Below are 15,264 nucleotides of genomic sequence, written 5' to 3'. Positions count from 1 at the left end.
CCTCTCCAGCAGCCAACGCCTAGATAAGCAGGGATTAACCCCAGACAAACAATCAAGTAGAAAACAATACCCTAATGAAGGAATTACTATTTACTATTACGAGATATTTATCAAGCAAGGGGGGGGAAGCAGAATCAAGGAAGAAATAAGAAGAGGAAGGATCACAGAAAGAAACAAGCAGGAAACAAAAGCATAACAAAAGAGCTATTAAAAATACAACACTACCAGCACTGATTACTGTACAGGAATAGCACCCATCCCTCCCAGCACTGATGATGTTGCCTAGTTGGGTGGGTTCCACCACAAAACCGCGCTCGACTAAACCGCGCTCGACAAAACCGCATAGCTGACGTCATCAACAGGGCGACAACAGCGCGGAGACAGAAGCACGCTGTAAACGCTAAACCTAAAATTAACCCCTAAACCTAAACCTAACCCCCCTAAACCTAATCCTAAACCTAACCCTTAACCTAAACTTAAACCTAACCCTTAACCTAACCCTAAACCTAATACTAACCCTTAACCTAACCCTAAACCTAATCCTAACCCTTAACCTAACCCTAAACCTAAACCTAACCCTTAACCTAACCCTAACCCTAACCCTAACCCTAAACCTAACCCTAAACCTAACCCTAAACCTAACCTTAACCTAACCCTAAACCTAACCTGAAACCTAACCCTTAACCTAACGCTAAACCTAAACCTAACCCGTAACCTAACCCTAAACCTAACCCTTACCTTAAGTTGAATCGGCTTGCTTTCAAAGCGCTATTTAAAGCGCCCTTCTTTCTCCGCACCCGCTGTTGTCGCCCTGTTGATGACGTCAGCGACACGGTTTAATCGGGCGCGGCTTAGTCGAGCGCGGTTTTGACGGGTCACGGTTGGGTGCTGGAACCTCTGCAAGAAAACAACCAAACTCAAAGGGCGCCAAGGGGCACCACAGTCCAACTACAAATACACGCAATCCTCAATTTACAACAGTTCTTTTAGTGGCCACTCAAAGTTAAAAGTGACTTGTGACTGTTTTTCACACTTACGACCGTTGCAGCATTCCCACGGTCCCGAGAGGCCGGGCAAGGCTAAGCGCCCCTCGACGTGAGTGACATTGAGTTGGCCCACGCCCACGCGGTCACATGACCCACCCAGCCACACCTATCCAGCTGGTCATTGGGACAGAGACCTGCTTGTTAAATTATTTGAATCCCACCACTGATGAATAATTGTGCGGCTAACTTTAACTTTAGCAGAAGTTCCTTTAACAACGGTGGCAAGAAAGCGCATAAAATGAGGCAGAATCCACTTAACTAATGTCTCGCTTTGCGACGAATATTTTGAGGCTGAGCTGTGGCTCTACGTAGAGGCCTCCTCCTGCATTCCTTTAAAATCCAAATGCTAACCGTGCGTTCAAGTTCCATCCATGGCTAAAAAGCTTAGAGAACTAAAAGCTTTAAAAGCCCTTCCTAATTCAAGCTTTCATTCATTCCAGGTACATCTTTGATTGAAAAGGCCTGGGTTTTTTTCCCCAAGGTTTGTTCTTTTTTATTGCAAATTTTTACATATTTTATGAACAAAGTGATGTCTGGATCTTTTCTTTTGCACCCTCTCATATACATAACCCATTTTACATCATATCTCTGTTTCCAATTTCAGCCCTATTATTCTCTTTCCCTATTCTTTTTATCTTAAACTTATTTTCTTCGGTTCCACCACAAAACCGCGGACGACAAAATCGCGGACGACGAAAGCGCGTATGTGACGTCATCACAGCGCGATGGAAAAGATCGAAAAATGTAAAAATAAAGCGAAAACCTTACCCTAACCCCCCCAAACCTAACCCTAAACCTAACCCTTAACCTAACCCTAAACCTAAACCTAACCCTTAACCTAACCCTAAACCTAACCCTAAACCTAACCCTTAACCTAACCCTAAACCTAACCCTAAACCTAACCCTAAACCTAACCGTTAACGTAACGAAAAACCTATCGCTAACCCTTAACCTAACACTAAATGTAACACTAACGCTCTAACCCTAACCCTAACCCTTAACCTAACCCTAACCCTAACCCTTAACCTAACCCTTACCTTTATGTGAATCGGCTTGCTGTAATTTAATTTTTATTTCAATTTTTCGATCTTTTTCGTCAATTTTTCGATCTTTTTCGTCAATTTTTTGATCTTTTTCGTCGCGTTGTGATGACGTCACATACGCGATTTCGTCGACCGCGCTTTTGTGGAACGCGCTTTTGACGGGTCACGATTTTCTTTATAGTACATAAACAATATCACTAATCACCCTTAATTTCTAATCTCTTGCAATAACACTCGCTAAATATGTTTCTCAAATTCCCCATCCCACCCATCTTGGTCTCTTAATTTAAATTAACTTCAAAGTTAAAACCAAATTGCCGTTTCACATTTCATCTGTTGGTCTGTTTTGCTGTAAGCAACATACGTAGTCAAAATCAGGTTTTTTTTTACATTAAAAACATTAATTATCCACAATTAATAATATCGGCATAATTCCCTTACGTCTTAATCAACTGTCCACCATTAATAATATTAATGTGATTCCCTTTAAACTACTAATATGTACCTTATATCCCTTCCTCCTCCTCTCTAGCCTTTTTCTCTTCATCTACCAAAGATTCCACTTCTTATAAATTTTCTTCTTTGATCCCATTCTATTAACTTCTTCTTTTTCTTCTTTCTTCTTTTTATAATTATTGTATTTTTTCTTCTGAATCCTTTTTTTCTCACTTTTAATTTTACTGTTCCAGTAGTTTCCCCAAGGGCTTTTCCTAGTCTCTTCCCACTATTTCCCTCTTTGCTGTTTGATTGATTCTTTTTTTTTTTGGGGGGGGGGGGGATATTTTCTTCCCATTGAAAAGGCATGTTTGATGATGTCAAGGATGGGAGTTGTAGATCCAGGCACCTGGAGAGGTGCCAGCTTAAACCTCGCCTCTTTTTCTTCTGCACCTATCTGTAACGTTACCATCCTCTGCTACCAAATGTGATGTTCCCGTGGTTCGTCCATGAGGCCAATGTGGAGAAAAGACAGGACACGGTCTTTCTCGGGATGGAGCGACAACCCAGATCGGGGGTCTGAGAGCCCCTTTTATTGAGATAGGACAAAGGCAGGAGGAGCAATAGCATGTGGTTAAAAACAGCCTGTAAAAGTACAATTTCTAATCTACTGCTCAGGGAAGTTCTGTCTATATATGGTCAAATCCTGGGCGTCATTGGTAGGGCACATCTCAGGATGTTATGTTATGAACTATCAGGATGTTATGGAGTTTTAGGAGTTTGTTTTCTCCTGTGTGGTTCAGCATGGCTCTGCATGCCCCGTTATTGGAAGAGACTAAGCATGACCCACACCTACACAAGGAACTATATTACAACACCTATCCAATGACTTGAGTGTGTCAGAAGAGCAGCTGGGGAGTTAAGTTGGCGTGAATGGCCCCTATAGCTGTATACTTATTTTTCCAGGCTGGTCTTTGTCTGATCATTGCTTATTTAATAGGGGCATCCGTGTTTCACCTGCCTGCTCAGGTAACACACTGCCAGCGTCCTTGCTGTTGCCGTGTCTGCCTCTTTGTCCTGTTTTCCAGCGTAATTTTAAACCAAAATTGTGATCAAAAGGCATCCAGATCTCTTTGCAATGCAACCAGAATACAGGATAGAGTAACAGAATAACAACAGTTGGAAGAGACTAAAGAATAAAGAGGAATGGGTGTACTTCAAGACATGGGCCAAGGTGGCGCAGTGGTTAAATGCAGCACTGCAGGCTACTTCAGCTGACTGCAGTTCAGCAGTTCGGCTGTTCAAATCTCACCGGCTCAAGGTTGACTCAGCCTTCCATCCTTCCGAGGTGGGTGAAATGAGGACCCGGATTGTTGTTGGGGGCAATATGCTGACTCTGTAAACCGCTTAGAGAGGGCTGAAAGCCCTATGAAGCGGTATTTAAGTCTAACTGCTATAGCTATTGCTATTGCTATCCTCAAGTTATAACAAGTCAAAATATGTAATTGGTAAATGTCATTGTCCATTAATCACTAAAAGAAGATAAGCCTTATGTCATTAACTTAAATATGGAAAATTAGAGTCCTGTGCAGCTGAGAATTAAAGCTTCCTGAGTGAAATATAAATGGGAGAATTCCCAAAAATGAATGGGGGATTAAATTTCTGGGGGAAAAAAAAGACATGGGGAAGATTTTATGGTTGGGCTTTAAAAGTAACGACTAGCACCTTGAAGCGAGTCCGGAGACCGATAGGAAGCAAAGGGGGGGAAGAAGGGGGAAAATAGAAAAGGAAGTATTAATCAGTGGTGGGTTTCAAAAAATGTTTGGAACCTCTTCTGTAGGTGTGGCCTGCTTTCCGGGTCCACTGGTGGAACCTCTTCTAACCGGTTCGGTAGATTTGACGAACCGGTTCTATTGAACCGGTGCGAACCGGTAGGAACCCACCTCTGGTATTAATATATATGCATATGTTCAAGAATGAGATATAGAGAGGGAAAAATAGGATATGATAAATGAAGAAAAGGTAATAGGAAAGGATACAGTATGGGACAAATGGTATCAGTGGTTAGAGAATAGGAATAATAACGAATGAAAATAGAATATTGATATATGTAAATATTAGGTTACAGGAATTATAAATGTGAAGAGGAAATTGCAAATGAAAAACAAATGGAAGGTATGTAAGATGCTAAACGAAAGGGGATATACCGATGTCTTAGGAATGGGAAGAATGGATGTTGAATTTGATTCTTATGTTTTGTTTCGTAAAAAGCTTAATATTATGTATGTATAAAAATGTAATCAGTGAATCTGATTGAATTGCTCCAGAAAAATCCTACTCCTTTTTCATATCTTTTGAGGCTGCACGGAAGAAACTCATAAGTCATTTTTTTTTTTAATTGGGGGAGAAATGAAATGAGGAATACCAGTTCTGACGCCTGGCTTAATACTGGGAATGATGGTTATCATTAAATCAGAACTGAGTCATCTTTGAAGATGAGGTTGGGATCCAACTTGGAGGCTACTCCCTTGAGCCCCATATTCCTTGGTCCTTCCTTTATTACCTGGGCGGTCACCTAGCAACTCTGCCCTGTGGTTTCCAGGGTGACCCACACCTGCCTTCAAAATGTGGCTGCCCCATAAGCTTCTGAGCCAGTTGGCTGGATTCAGCTGAAGAAGAGCGGATCTTTTTACTCCTAGCCAACAACAAGTAAGCGTTGCGGTCCTCCCATCTATCCATACTTAGGCCCCCGTGGTCTTCTTTCGAAGAAGGAGGGCTTGTTTGGCGAATTTCAGGTTTATTTGGAAGGAAGGGATGGGATTTGGAGTCTCGTGCAGACCTCAGCTGCATTAGCAGGGTAATATAGAATCCGCATCACGCAAAGCGTTAGCACCACTTCATGATGCCTTGGAAAAAAACCACGCCTGGAATTGTTGGAAGAGAAGGACGTCCTTCTGGGTTCGGTTCCAAGTGGGGTGGGGGAAAAGACACTGGAAACACGGAGGTTGTCTTGGAAAGATGGTTTAATGGTGGGCAGGATCTCGTGGTTTGAGGTCGTGGGGAAAAAGGGGGAATCATCAGATGCTTCCAGATGTTGGGTGGAGAAGAAAAAGAAAAAAAAAACCAGAGTTCCTGGGTTTTTATACTCTCTGTTCGGCCCCACTTCTCTGTTTCCTGTTCCTGTGTAAGAAATGTATTCTGATTGGTTGCCAGACTCGTGTGTGTGTGTGTGTGTGTGTGTGTGTGTGTGTATCTTAGCTAACTTTGTAGGTTATGTGTAAATTTATTAAACATCATAAACACATGTGACTTTTTTTTAATATGTAAAAAGGTTTTTATTTTCCATTTTTTCATTTTCATACACTCCAGTGGTGGGTTTCAAATTTTTTTCGAACCTACTCTGTGGGTGTGGCCTCCTTTGTGGGAGTGGCTTGCCGGCCATGTGACCTGGTGGGAGTGGCTTGCTGGCCATGTGTTTTCTTTCTTTCTTTCTTTCTTTCTTTCTTTCTTTCTTTCTTTCTTTATCTCTTTCTCTTTCTCTCTCTCTCTTTCCTTCCTTTTGTCTCTCTGTCCCTTTTTCCTTTTTTCTTTCCTTCTCTCTCTCACTTTTTCTTTTTTTCTTTTTTCTTTATTTATTTCTTCCTTTCTTTCTCTTTCTCTCTCTGTGTGAGTCTGTGTGTGTGTGGGTGTGGGTGTGTGTGTGTCAGTGGTGGGATTCAAAAAATTTTGGAACCTCCTCTGTAGGTGTGGCCTGCTTTCCGGGTCCACTGGTGGAACCTCTTCTAACCGGTTTGGTAGATTTGACGAACCGGTTCTACCGAACTGGTGCGAACTGGTAGGAACCCACCTCTGATACACTCACATATATACTGTGCATAGCCGGAGCCATACAACAATTAAACAATAATTGCAGCAATTCCTCTTGTCAACAATACCCCCCAAAATAGAAACCCAATATATCTCTTCCACTCTCCATACACCTCTTTCTTCCACCCCCCTCCAACTTTCTATCTTCCCTCCATCATCCCACTCTACCCTACTTCCCCTCCCCCTCTACCACTCCTCTCTCCCGATCCACTCCCTCCCTTCCTTCTCACCCTCCCTCCCATCCTCTCTCCCGCCCTCTCTACCCATCTTTCTTCTATCCCACTCCTGGGACTTTTTGAGTCCCAAGCTTGGTTGAATTCCCAGGTGCCATGTGGTGGGTTTCTGTAGAAGGCTAATCCTACCTTTGTTATGTAGACTAGCTCAGGCTTTTTTTAAATGGCCCATTAACAAAGGTGGGGGAGGGCTATACACACATATTCATATATTGCTTACCAACCCCACGCCATGAAATTAGGAACCCTCCCCTTGATGGAGGCTGCCGTTCAATCAACCTCAGCCAGCAGCGTCCCTGACCCCACTGGTTGTGGATGATGGGAGTTGCAACCCAGCCCGATCTGGGGAGAGAGAGCAGGTTAGAGGAGTCTGGATTGGCCTCTTGTGGCGGATCTCCAGAAGGTCCCTCAATCACCCCCCAGGTTCTTTTTACTCCACCGCAGAATGGATCTCTGCAGCTTTCTTGACGATGACAATGATCTCCTGAAGGGGTTGGTCCCTTTCCGGTGGGAAGATTCGGACCTGTCCCCCAACAGCCTGGAGCTGAGCCAGGAGGATTCGCAAGACGACATCCCGTCGGACAACGGAGGCCCTCTGCTCCGGTGCCTCAAGAGGATCTTCCGAAAAACCAAGAAGGAAAAAAACAGACGGCGGAAAAATCTGAGCTCTGGTAAATGGGGGGGGGCAGAATGAAGGAGGGGGGCAGAGCAAGATTGGGGGGGGGCTCGCTGATCATCCCACTCCTCCCTGTTGGAATTAGGAATCGCAGGTAGCCCTTGACCTGTGACACAATTGAGCCCAACGTTTCAGTCGTTTTGACCCATTTTATGACCCCTTTCCTGCCACCGTGGTTAAGTGAGTCACACGGTTGTTAAGCGAATCTGGCTTCCCTGTTGACACTGCTCGTCAGAGGCTCACAAAAGGGGATCGCACGCGACCGTCATAAACAGGAACCAGTGGCCAGACGTCCGAATTTTGATCACGTGGCCTACGACGGTCGTCAGTGTGAGAAATTGTCACTTTTCCCCAGCGCTCTCGTGCCTTTGAACAGCCCCTAAATGAAAGGTTGTAAGTCGAGGACTACGGGCAGACTTTCCGAGGAGACCCTCCCCCACAGAAGGTCCTGTCTCATAAAACATGGCACGGAGCCACGATGATTTGCTTCGATTCCACAAAAGTTTCTACCAGGGGTGGTTTCAGCCGGTTCGGTATCGTTTGGGCGAACCGGTAGCGGAGATCACAGGTGGGCCCATCCCCTTCCGCACCAGCGCTGTCGATTTTAGCTTTTGAGGCTGGGTGCATGTGGGGAAGGCACGCGCATGAGCAAAGCGCATGCGTGGAAGGCCGGGCGCATAAACTGAATGAGCATGCACGAAGCGAGTATCAGCACGCATGGTGGTAAAAATAAGTGAAACCCACTGTTTCATTTAGAGCCGAGGTGGCGCAGTGGTTTAATGCAGCACTGCAGGCTACTTCAGCTGACTGCAGTTCTGCAGTTCGGCTGTTCAAATCTCACCGGCTCAAGGTTGACTCAGCCTTCCATCCTTCCAAGGTGGGTGAAATGAGGACCCAGATTGTTGTTGGGGCCAATATGCTGACTCTGTAAACCGCTTAGAGAGGGCTGAAAGCCCTATGAAGCGGTATATAAGTCTAACTGCTATTGCTATTGCTATTCCACCATCTTTCCAGGGAGTTGGTGGCATCACTTTCCTTTTTATTATTATTATTAAAAAGTTTTTTTATTTGTGTTCATTGGACGCAGTGCAACCATCATGGCAATGCCTTTGCCATACATACTAGAATATAAAGTTAAATATTATACAATTGGTCTGCTCAGTATTTACAAATATAAGGATATCCTATTTCCCTCCATGTTGCTTTGTTCTCGTCTTACACATTTTCACTCTTATGATTTCATCCATAATTCTAATCTCCCTTCTATCAATCTTAGTCGTTGTTTATTTTTGGGTCTCTCCTTTTTTTTTTGTTCCAACCATCGATAAAATTTATCCCAGAACTTATAATATTCTGATTCGTCTTTATCCTTCGATTCCCACGTCAATGTATCCATTTCAGCTCAAATCAGAATTTTCCTAATCACTTCCTCCTCTTGTGGAATTTCCCTGTTTTTCCAGTTTTGGGCAAAGACTGTTCTTGCTGCCGGGATAATATGTATTATTAAGTAGATTAGCCCCTTGTTATGTTTATCGTTTATGATTCGCAAAAGAAATAGTTCTGGTTTGAATTCTATTTCCCCTTTGGTTAACTCTATCAGCCACCTTTGAATTTTTCGCCAATATTCTTTGGGTTTTTTGGCAGGGCCACCACACATGGTAGTACGTGCCTGATTCATAATCGCATTTCCAACAATTTGGCGCTAAATTTCTCAACATTTTGGCTATTCTTAGGGGTGGGAGATGGGGGGGCATCACGTTCCTAATGGCAGGGCTCGCCCAAAATTTGGAAGGTCCCTTGTCCCGTTTCTTTAGCCTGTTGTGGATCTGAAGAACCTTGGAGAAGGGTTCCACCACAAATCCGCGGTAGACTAAAGCGCGCTCGACGAAAGCGCGTACGTGACGTCATCACAGTGCGACGAAAACGGCACGCTGTGAGCGGTAAATTTAAAATTAACACGAAAACCTTACCCTAACCCCCCCAAACCTAACCCTAAACCTAACCCTAAGCCTAACCCTTAACCTAACCCTAAACCTAACCCTAAACCTAACCCTTAACCTAACGCTAAACCTAACGCTAACCCTTAACCTAACCCTAAACCTAACCCTAACGCTTAACGTAACCCTAAACCTAACCCTAACCCTTAACCTAACCCTAACCCTAACCCTAACCCTAACCCTAACCCTAACCCTTACCTTTATGTGAATCGGCTTGCTTTAATTTAATTTTAATTTTATTTTAATTTATTTTTAATTTTATTTGTCGCGCTGCTGATGACGTCACGTACGCGCTTTGATCGGGCGCGCTTTAGTGGACCGCGGTTTTGACGTGGAGAAGACCTTCCCAAGTCTACAGCTCCCACTGCCGAACATCTGGAATTTTCCTTCCGGGACCCACCGTGGTTCTCCTGATGGGGTGGGCCTTCCCTCCCATTGGTGGAAGGAATTAATTAATTGACTCTTTCTCTCCCCCCACATCCCCATGGTAGCGTTAGTCCCTGACCTCTCAGCCATGGCTACGATTTGGGAAGAAAATGACGACCCTCATTCTGGACAGGGACCGGAGCGCTTCCTGTCCTCCTGGAGAAGCAGCATGGACTATTTCAACAGCAAAAAAGAGGTATGGGCGTTATTCTCAGAACATAGAATAACAGAGTCGGAAGGGACCTCGGAGGTCTTCTACTCCACCACCCCCCTGCTCGAGCAGAAGACGCTGTGTCATTTCAGGCAAATGGTTGTCCATTCGAAGACTTCAGTTAGTCCAGAACGCAGCCACACGAGCGATAGTGGGCGTACCTAGGTATACACCCACGTTACACCTATCCTCCGTGAGCTGCACTGGCTTCCCATTGATCTCCGGACACGCTTCAAGGTGCTAGTCATTACTTTGAAAGCCCTACATGGTTTAGGACCTGGCTACCTGAGAGACCGCCTCCTGCCATTTACCTCCCAAAGACCGATAAGATCACACAGATTGGGCCTCCTCCTGGTCCCATCGGCTGGTCAATGTCGGCTGGCGACTCCCCGGGGGAGGACCTTCTCTGTAGCTGCTCCGGCTCTATGGAACTATCTTCCCGTGGAAATCCGGACCCTTACTACACTTCCAGCCTTCCGCAAAGCGACCAAGATCTGGCTGTTTGTAACGTTCCCGTGGTTCGTCCATGAGGCCAATGTTGAGAAAAGACATGGACACGCTCTTTCTCGGGATGGAGCGACCCAGATTGGGGGTCTGGAAGCCCCTTTTATTGAGATAGGACAAAGGCAGGAGGAGCAATAGCATGTGGTTAAAAACAGCCTGTAAAAGTACAATTTCTAATCTACTGCTCAGGGAAGTTCTGTCTATATATGGTCAAATCCTGGGCGTCATTGGTAGGGCACATCTCAGGATGCTATGTTATGCACTATCAGGATGTTATGGCGTTCTAGGAGTTTGTTTTCTCCTGTGTGATTCAGCGTGGCTCTGCATGCCCTGGTATGAACTGGGCCATGAGGGACACAGACCTACACAAGGAACTATATTACAACAGCTGTTCCAGCAGGCCGGGGGGCTGTTGATTTATCCAGTCCCATCCTAAGTTATGAATGTTGTGGAATTTTTAATGTTGTTTTTTTTTGTATGTTCCCCCTTCCTTTTTATTTGTAAGCCGCCCTGAGTCTCTTTGAGAGTGGGCGGCATACAAACTCCCTAAATAAAATAAATATATAAAACAATAAATAAATTCTGAAGGCCTTCATTGATGGAGAACACCATCACAACTGGGAAGACCAAAAGAAGAAAAATGGTTGCAGGAATTGGGTATGTCTAGTTTAAGTAAAAAGAAGGACCAGTGGTGACATGATGGCAGCCTTCCAATATTTGAGGGGCTGTGACAGAGAGGAGGGGGTGTCAAGCTATTCTCCAAAGCCCCCGAAGGCCAGACGAGGAATCATGGATGGAAACTCATCAAGGAGAGAAGCAACGTGGAACTAAGGAGGAATTTCCTGACGGTGAAAACAGTGGAAGAGAAGTTGCCTTCAGAAGTTGTAGGTGCCCCAACCCTGGAGGTTTTTAAGAGGAGGCTGGACAGCCATTGGTCTGCAAGGGTGTAGGTTCTTCTGCTCCAGCAGGGGGTTGGAATAGAAGACCTCTAAGGTCCCTTCCCACTCTTTTATTCTGCTCTCTTCTATCACTCTGTTCTATTTGTCATCGTCATCTTCATCACCACTATTATTATAATTCTTCTTGGGCCTGCATTTCCTATTATATGAGTTTTCCCTCTAAATCAGTGTTTCTCAACCTTGGCAACTTGAAGATGTCCGGACTTCAACTCCCAGAATACCCCAGCCAGCGAATGCTGGCTGGGGAATTCTGAGAGTTGAAGTCCGGACATCTTCAAGTTGCCAAGGTTGAGAAACACTGCTCTATGGGAAGACTTGAATGGGCAGAAAGATACACACCCCTCGCATAATTAAAAATAATAATTTTTTTCTTTTAATCAATTATTTTCTCTCTCCCTCTCTCCCTCTCTCTCCCTCCCTCTCTCTCTCTCTCTCTCTCTCTCTCTCTCTCTCTTTTTCCCCTCTCCTCCCCAACCCCTTCTAGGATGATGTGATGAAGAAAAGCTTCTTTAAGTTCTTAGCCGTTCTCAGCAAGACAATCAACTGGGCTCACATGACCGAGTTCTTTCTCGACAATTTCACCTCCGACGTGGTGGGAGCCATCACTGTATGTCTTTGGTCTTCTTACCCCCTCTCTTCAATGATCTGCTCAGCCTTGTATCTTCAACTCTTAGCAGAACCCAAAGGACCCTCTGAGGTCTTCAACCTTTTGAGGGTTCTTCTTAGCAGAGCTGAGATGGTCTTCTGACAGGGGACATGGGGCTGCCCTTGAAGAGTGTTCGGAGACTGCGGCTGGTCCAGAGTGCAGCCGCGCGAGCGATATCGGGGGTACCTCGGTACACCCGTGTTACACCTATCCTCCGTGAGCTGCACTGGCTCCCTATTAGTGTCCGGATGCGCTTCAAGGTGCTGGTCATTACCTTTAAAGCCCTACATGGCTTAGGACCTGGCTATCTGAGAGACCGCCTCCTGCCACATACCTCCCAACGTCCGATAAGAACTCACAGGTTAGGCCTCCTCCGGGTGCCGTCGGCCGGACAATGCCGGCTGGCGACCACTCGGGGGAGAGCCTTTTCTGTAGCTGCTCCGGCTCTGTGGAACGAGTTACCAGCAGAAATCCGGACCCTTCCCACCCTTGCAGCCTTCCAAAAAGCCACCAAAACCTGGCTGTTCCGGCAGGCCTGGGGTTGCTGACTCAAACCAGGTCGGTTCCACCACAAAACCGCGTTCGACTAAAGCGCATTCGATGAAACCGTGTAGCTGACATCATCAACAGGGCGACAACAGCGCGGAGACAGAAGCACGCTGTAAACCCTAAACCTAAAATTAACCCCTAAACCTAAACCTAACCCCCCTAAACCTAACCCTAAACCTAACCCTAAACCTAACCCTTAACCTAACCCTAAACCTAACCCTAAACCTAACCCTAAACCTAACCCTAAACCTAACCTTTACCTTAAGTTGAATCGGCTTGCTTTCAAAGCGCTATTTAAAGCGCCCTTATTTCTCCGCGCTCGCTGTTGTCGCCCTGTTGATGACATCAGCGATGCGGTTTAATCGGGCGCGGATTAGTCGAGCGCGGTTTTGTCGTGCCACGAACCAGGTCAACCCCCCAATTAATCCGGAATGTATGTTGTGTTTTTAAAATGTTTGTATTGTTTTATGTTCTTCCCCTATATGTTATTTTATTTTATTCATACTTGTAAGCCGCCCTGAGTCCCCCCCCCCCGGGATTGGGCGGCATATCAACCCATTAAATTGACGAATTGATTTCCCATTGACAGGATATGGTGAAACAAGAACTTCCAGAGCCCAACATCATCTGTCTTCAAGCGCTGAACACCATCACGGACTTCAGGTAGTGCTGACACGCGTAGCCATTTGGGGTGACACGCACAGGATTTCATGCGATTCATCCTCGGCTCCTGCACGGCTGCCGAGGATGAAAGAATCTGTGCTGGAGGAACGGGGGGGGCGGGACGTGTGATCTCCCCCGCCCACACTCACTTACTGTATCGCCGCCGCCCCTTTCTGAGCGCAGGGGCTGCTGGTAAGGCGTGCGTGCCGTGCGCACACATGTCATCAGCGCGGCGAGGGAGGACCCGCAGGAGAGGAGCACGGGAACAGTGCGCGCCTCTCTCCAGTCAGGCCGGCACAGAGAGTCTACTCCTGGGACTGTCGGTTACGACCGCACCACAGCAGGGAACTGTGAGCGCCATTAGCAGCAACTATAAATTGCGCAAAATTATGTTTTTGTCGAAGTGACACACAACGCAAGTTATGCTCGATTTTTTGCCGATTTTTGACACACCACGCCAAAAAGATTGCCCATCACTGATCTAGCTGGTGGTCTAGAGCGGTCAAGCCATCTGCCCCCCAGCATCCCACTCGCAGTCATAAAAATGTTCAGGAAAGGGTTGGAATCACGGTAGACAGACGAAAGGTGAAAACAGTTGCCGTAATCGATGTTCTGTCTGCATTGGTTTAATATAGAGGTGTTTTTCAACCTTTTTGTGCAAAGGCACACTTTTTTCATGAAAAAAATCACGAGGCACACCACCATTAGAAAATGTTAAAAAAAATTAACTCTGTGCCTATATTGACTATATATAAAGGGTTTTTCCCACGGCACACCTTACACTATGTCACGGCACACTAGTGTGCTGCGGCACAGTGGTTGAAAAACACTGATATAGAGAGGCAGTTTGGCCTAGTGGTTAAGGTGCTGGCTTGGAACCAGGAGACTGGGAGTTCTAGTCCCGCCATAGGCATGGAAGCCGGCTAGGTGATGTTGGGCTAATCACTAGGAGACTGTGAGTTCTAGTCCAATCTTAAGACACAAACGCCAGCTAGGTGACTTTGGGCCAGCTCCTCTGCCTCACCTCAACCCACCTGATTGTTTTCGGGGAAATAGGAGGAAGAAGGAGAAATAGGCAAGTTTGCCCCCATGAGTTATTTCTAAAAACAATAAAGGCAGGAACGGAATGGAATAGAGAATAGAATGGAATAGAGAATAGAATGGAATGGAATAGAGAATAGAGAATAGAATGGAATAGAGAATAGAGAATAGAATGGAATAGAGAATAGAATGGAATAGAGAATAGAATGGAATAGAATTAAGAATAAGAAGAATAGAATAGAATAGGAATAGAATTAAGAATAAGAATAGAATAAAATAGAATAGAATTAAGAATAAGAAGAATAGCATAGGATGGGATGGGATAGAATAGAATAAAGAATAAGAAGAATAGAATAGGAATAAGAATATGAACAGAATTAAGAATAAGAATAGAATAAAATAGAACAGAATTAAGAATAAGAAGAATAGGATAGAATGGGATAGGATGGAATAGAATAAAGAATAAGAAGAATAGAGTAGAATAGAATAGAACAGAATAGAATTAAGAATAAGAAGAATAGAATAGAATGGGATGGGATGGAATAGAATAAAGAATAAGAAGAATAGAATAGAACAGAGTAGAGTAGAACAGAATAGAAAAAAGAATAAGAAGAATAGGATAGGATAGAATAGAATAGAGTAGAGTAGAAAAGAATAGAGTAGAATAGAATAGAATAGGAATATGAATAGAATTAAGAATAAGAATAGAATAATCCATAGTTTTTCCTAAGCCAATGAAAAAGGACTTAAGGGTGGTGCCTCCCAGTTGCTCTAACCCTTGGGCACTATTGTACAAAACTGTGCAATTATAAAAATTCCTTGCTTTGACTTCAAAGCAGGATTATTGGCTGCAGGTAGCCTCAACCAACACCTAACCGGCTACTAAATTCAAATAAATAAATAAACAAATCACAGCTGATTACGGAGTGATGACCTGCCCTCATCTGCCCAAAATACGTCGTAAGTCG

This window comes from Thamnophis elegans, chromosome 6, assembly GCF_009769535.1.
Source record: "Thamnophis elegans isolate rThaEle1 chromosome 6, rThaEle1.pri, whole genome shotgun sequence".
NCBI classification, from domain to species: Eukaryota; Metazoa; Chordata; class Lepidosauria; order Squamata; family Colubridae; genus Thamnophis; species Thamnophis elegans.
Note: the sequence above shows the minus strand (reverse complement) of the source record.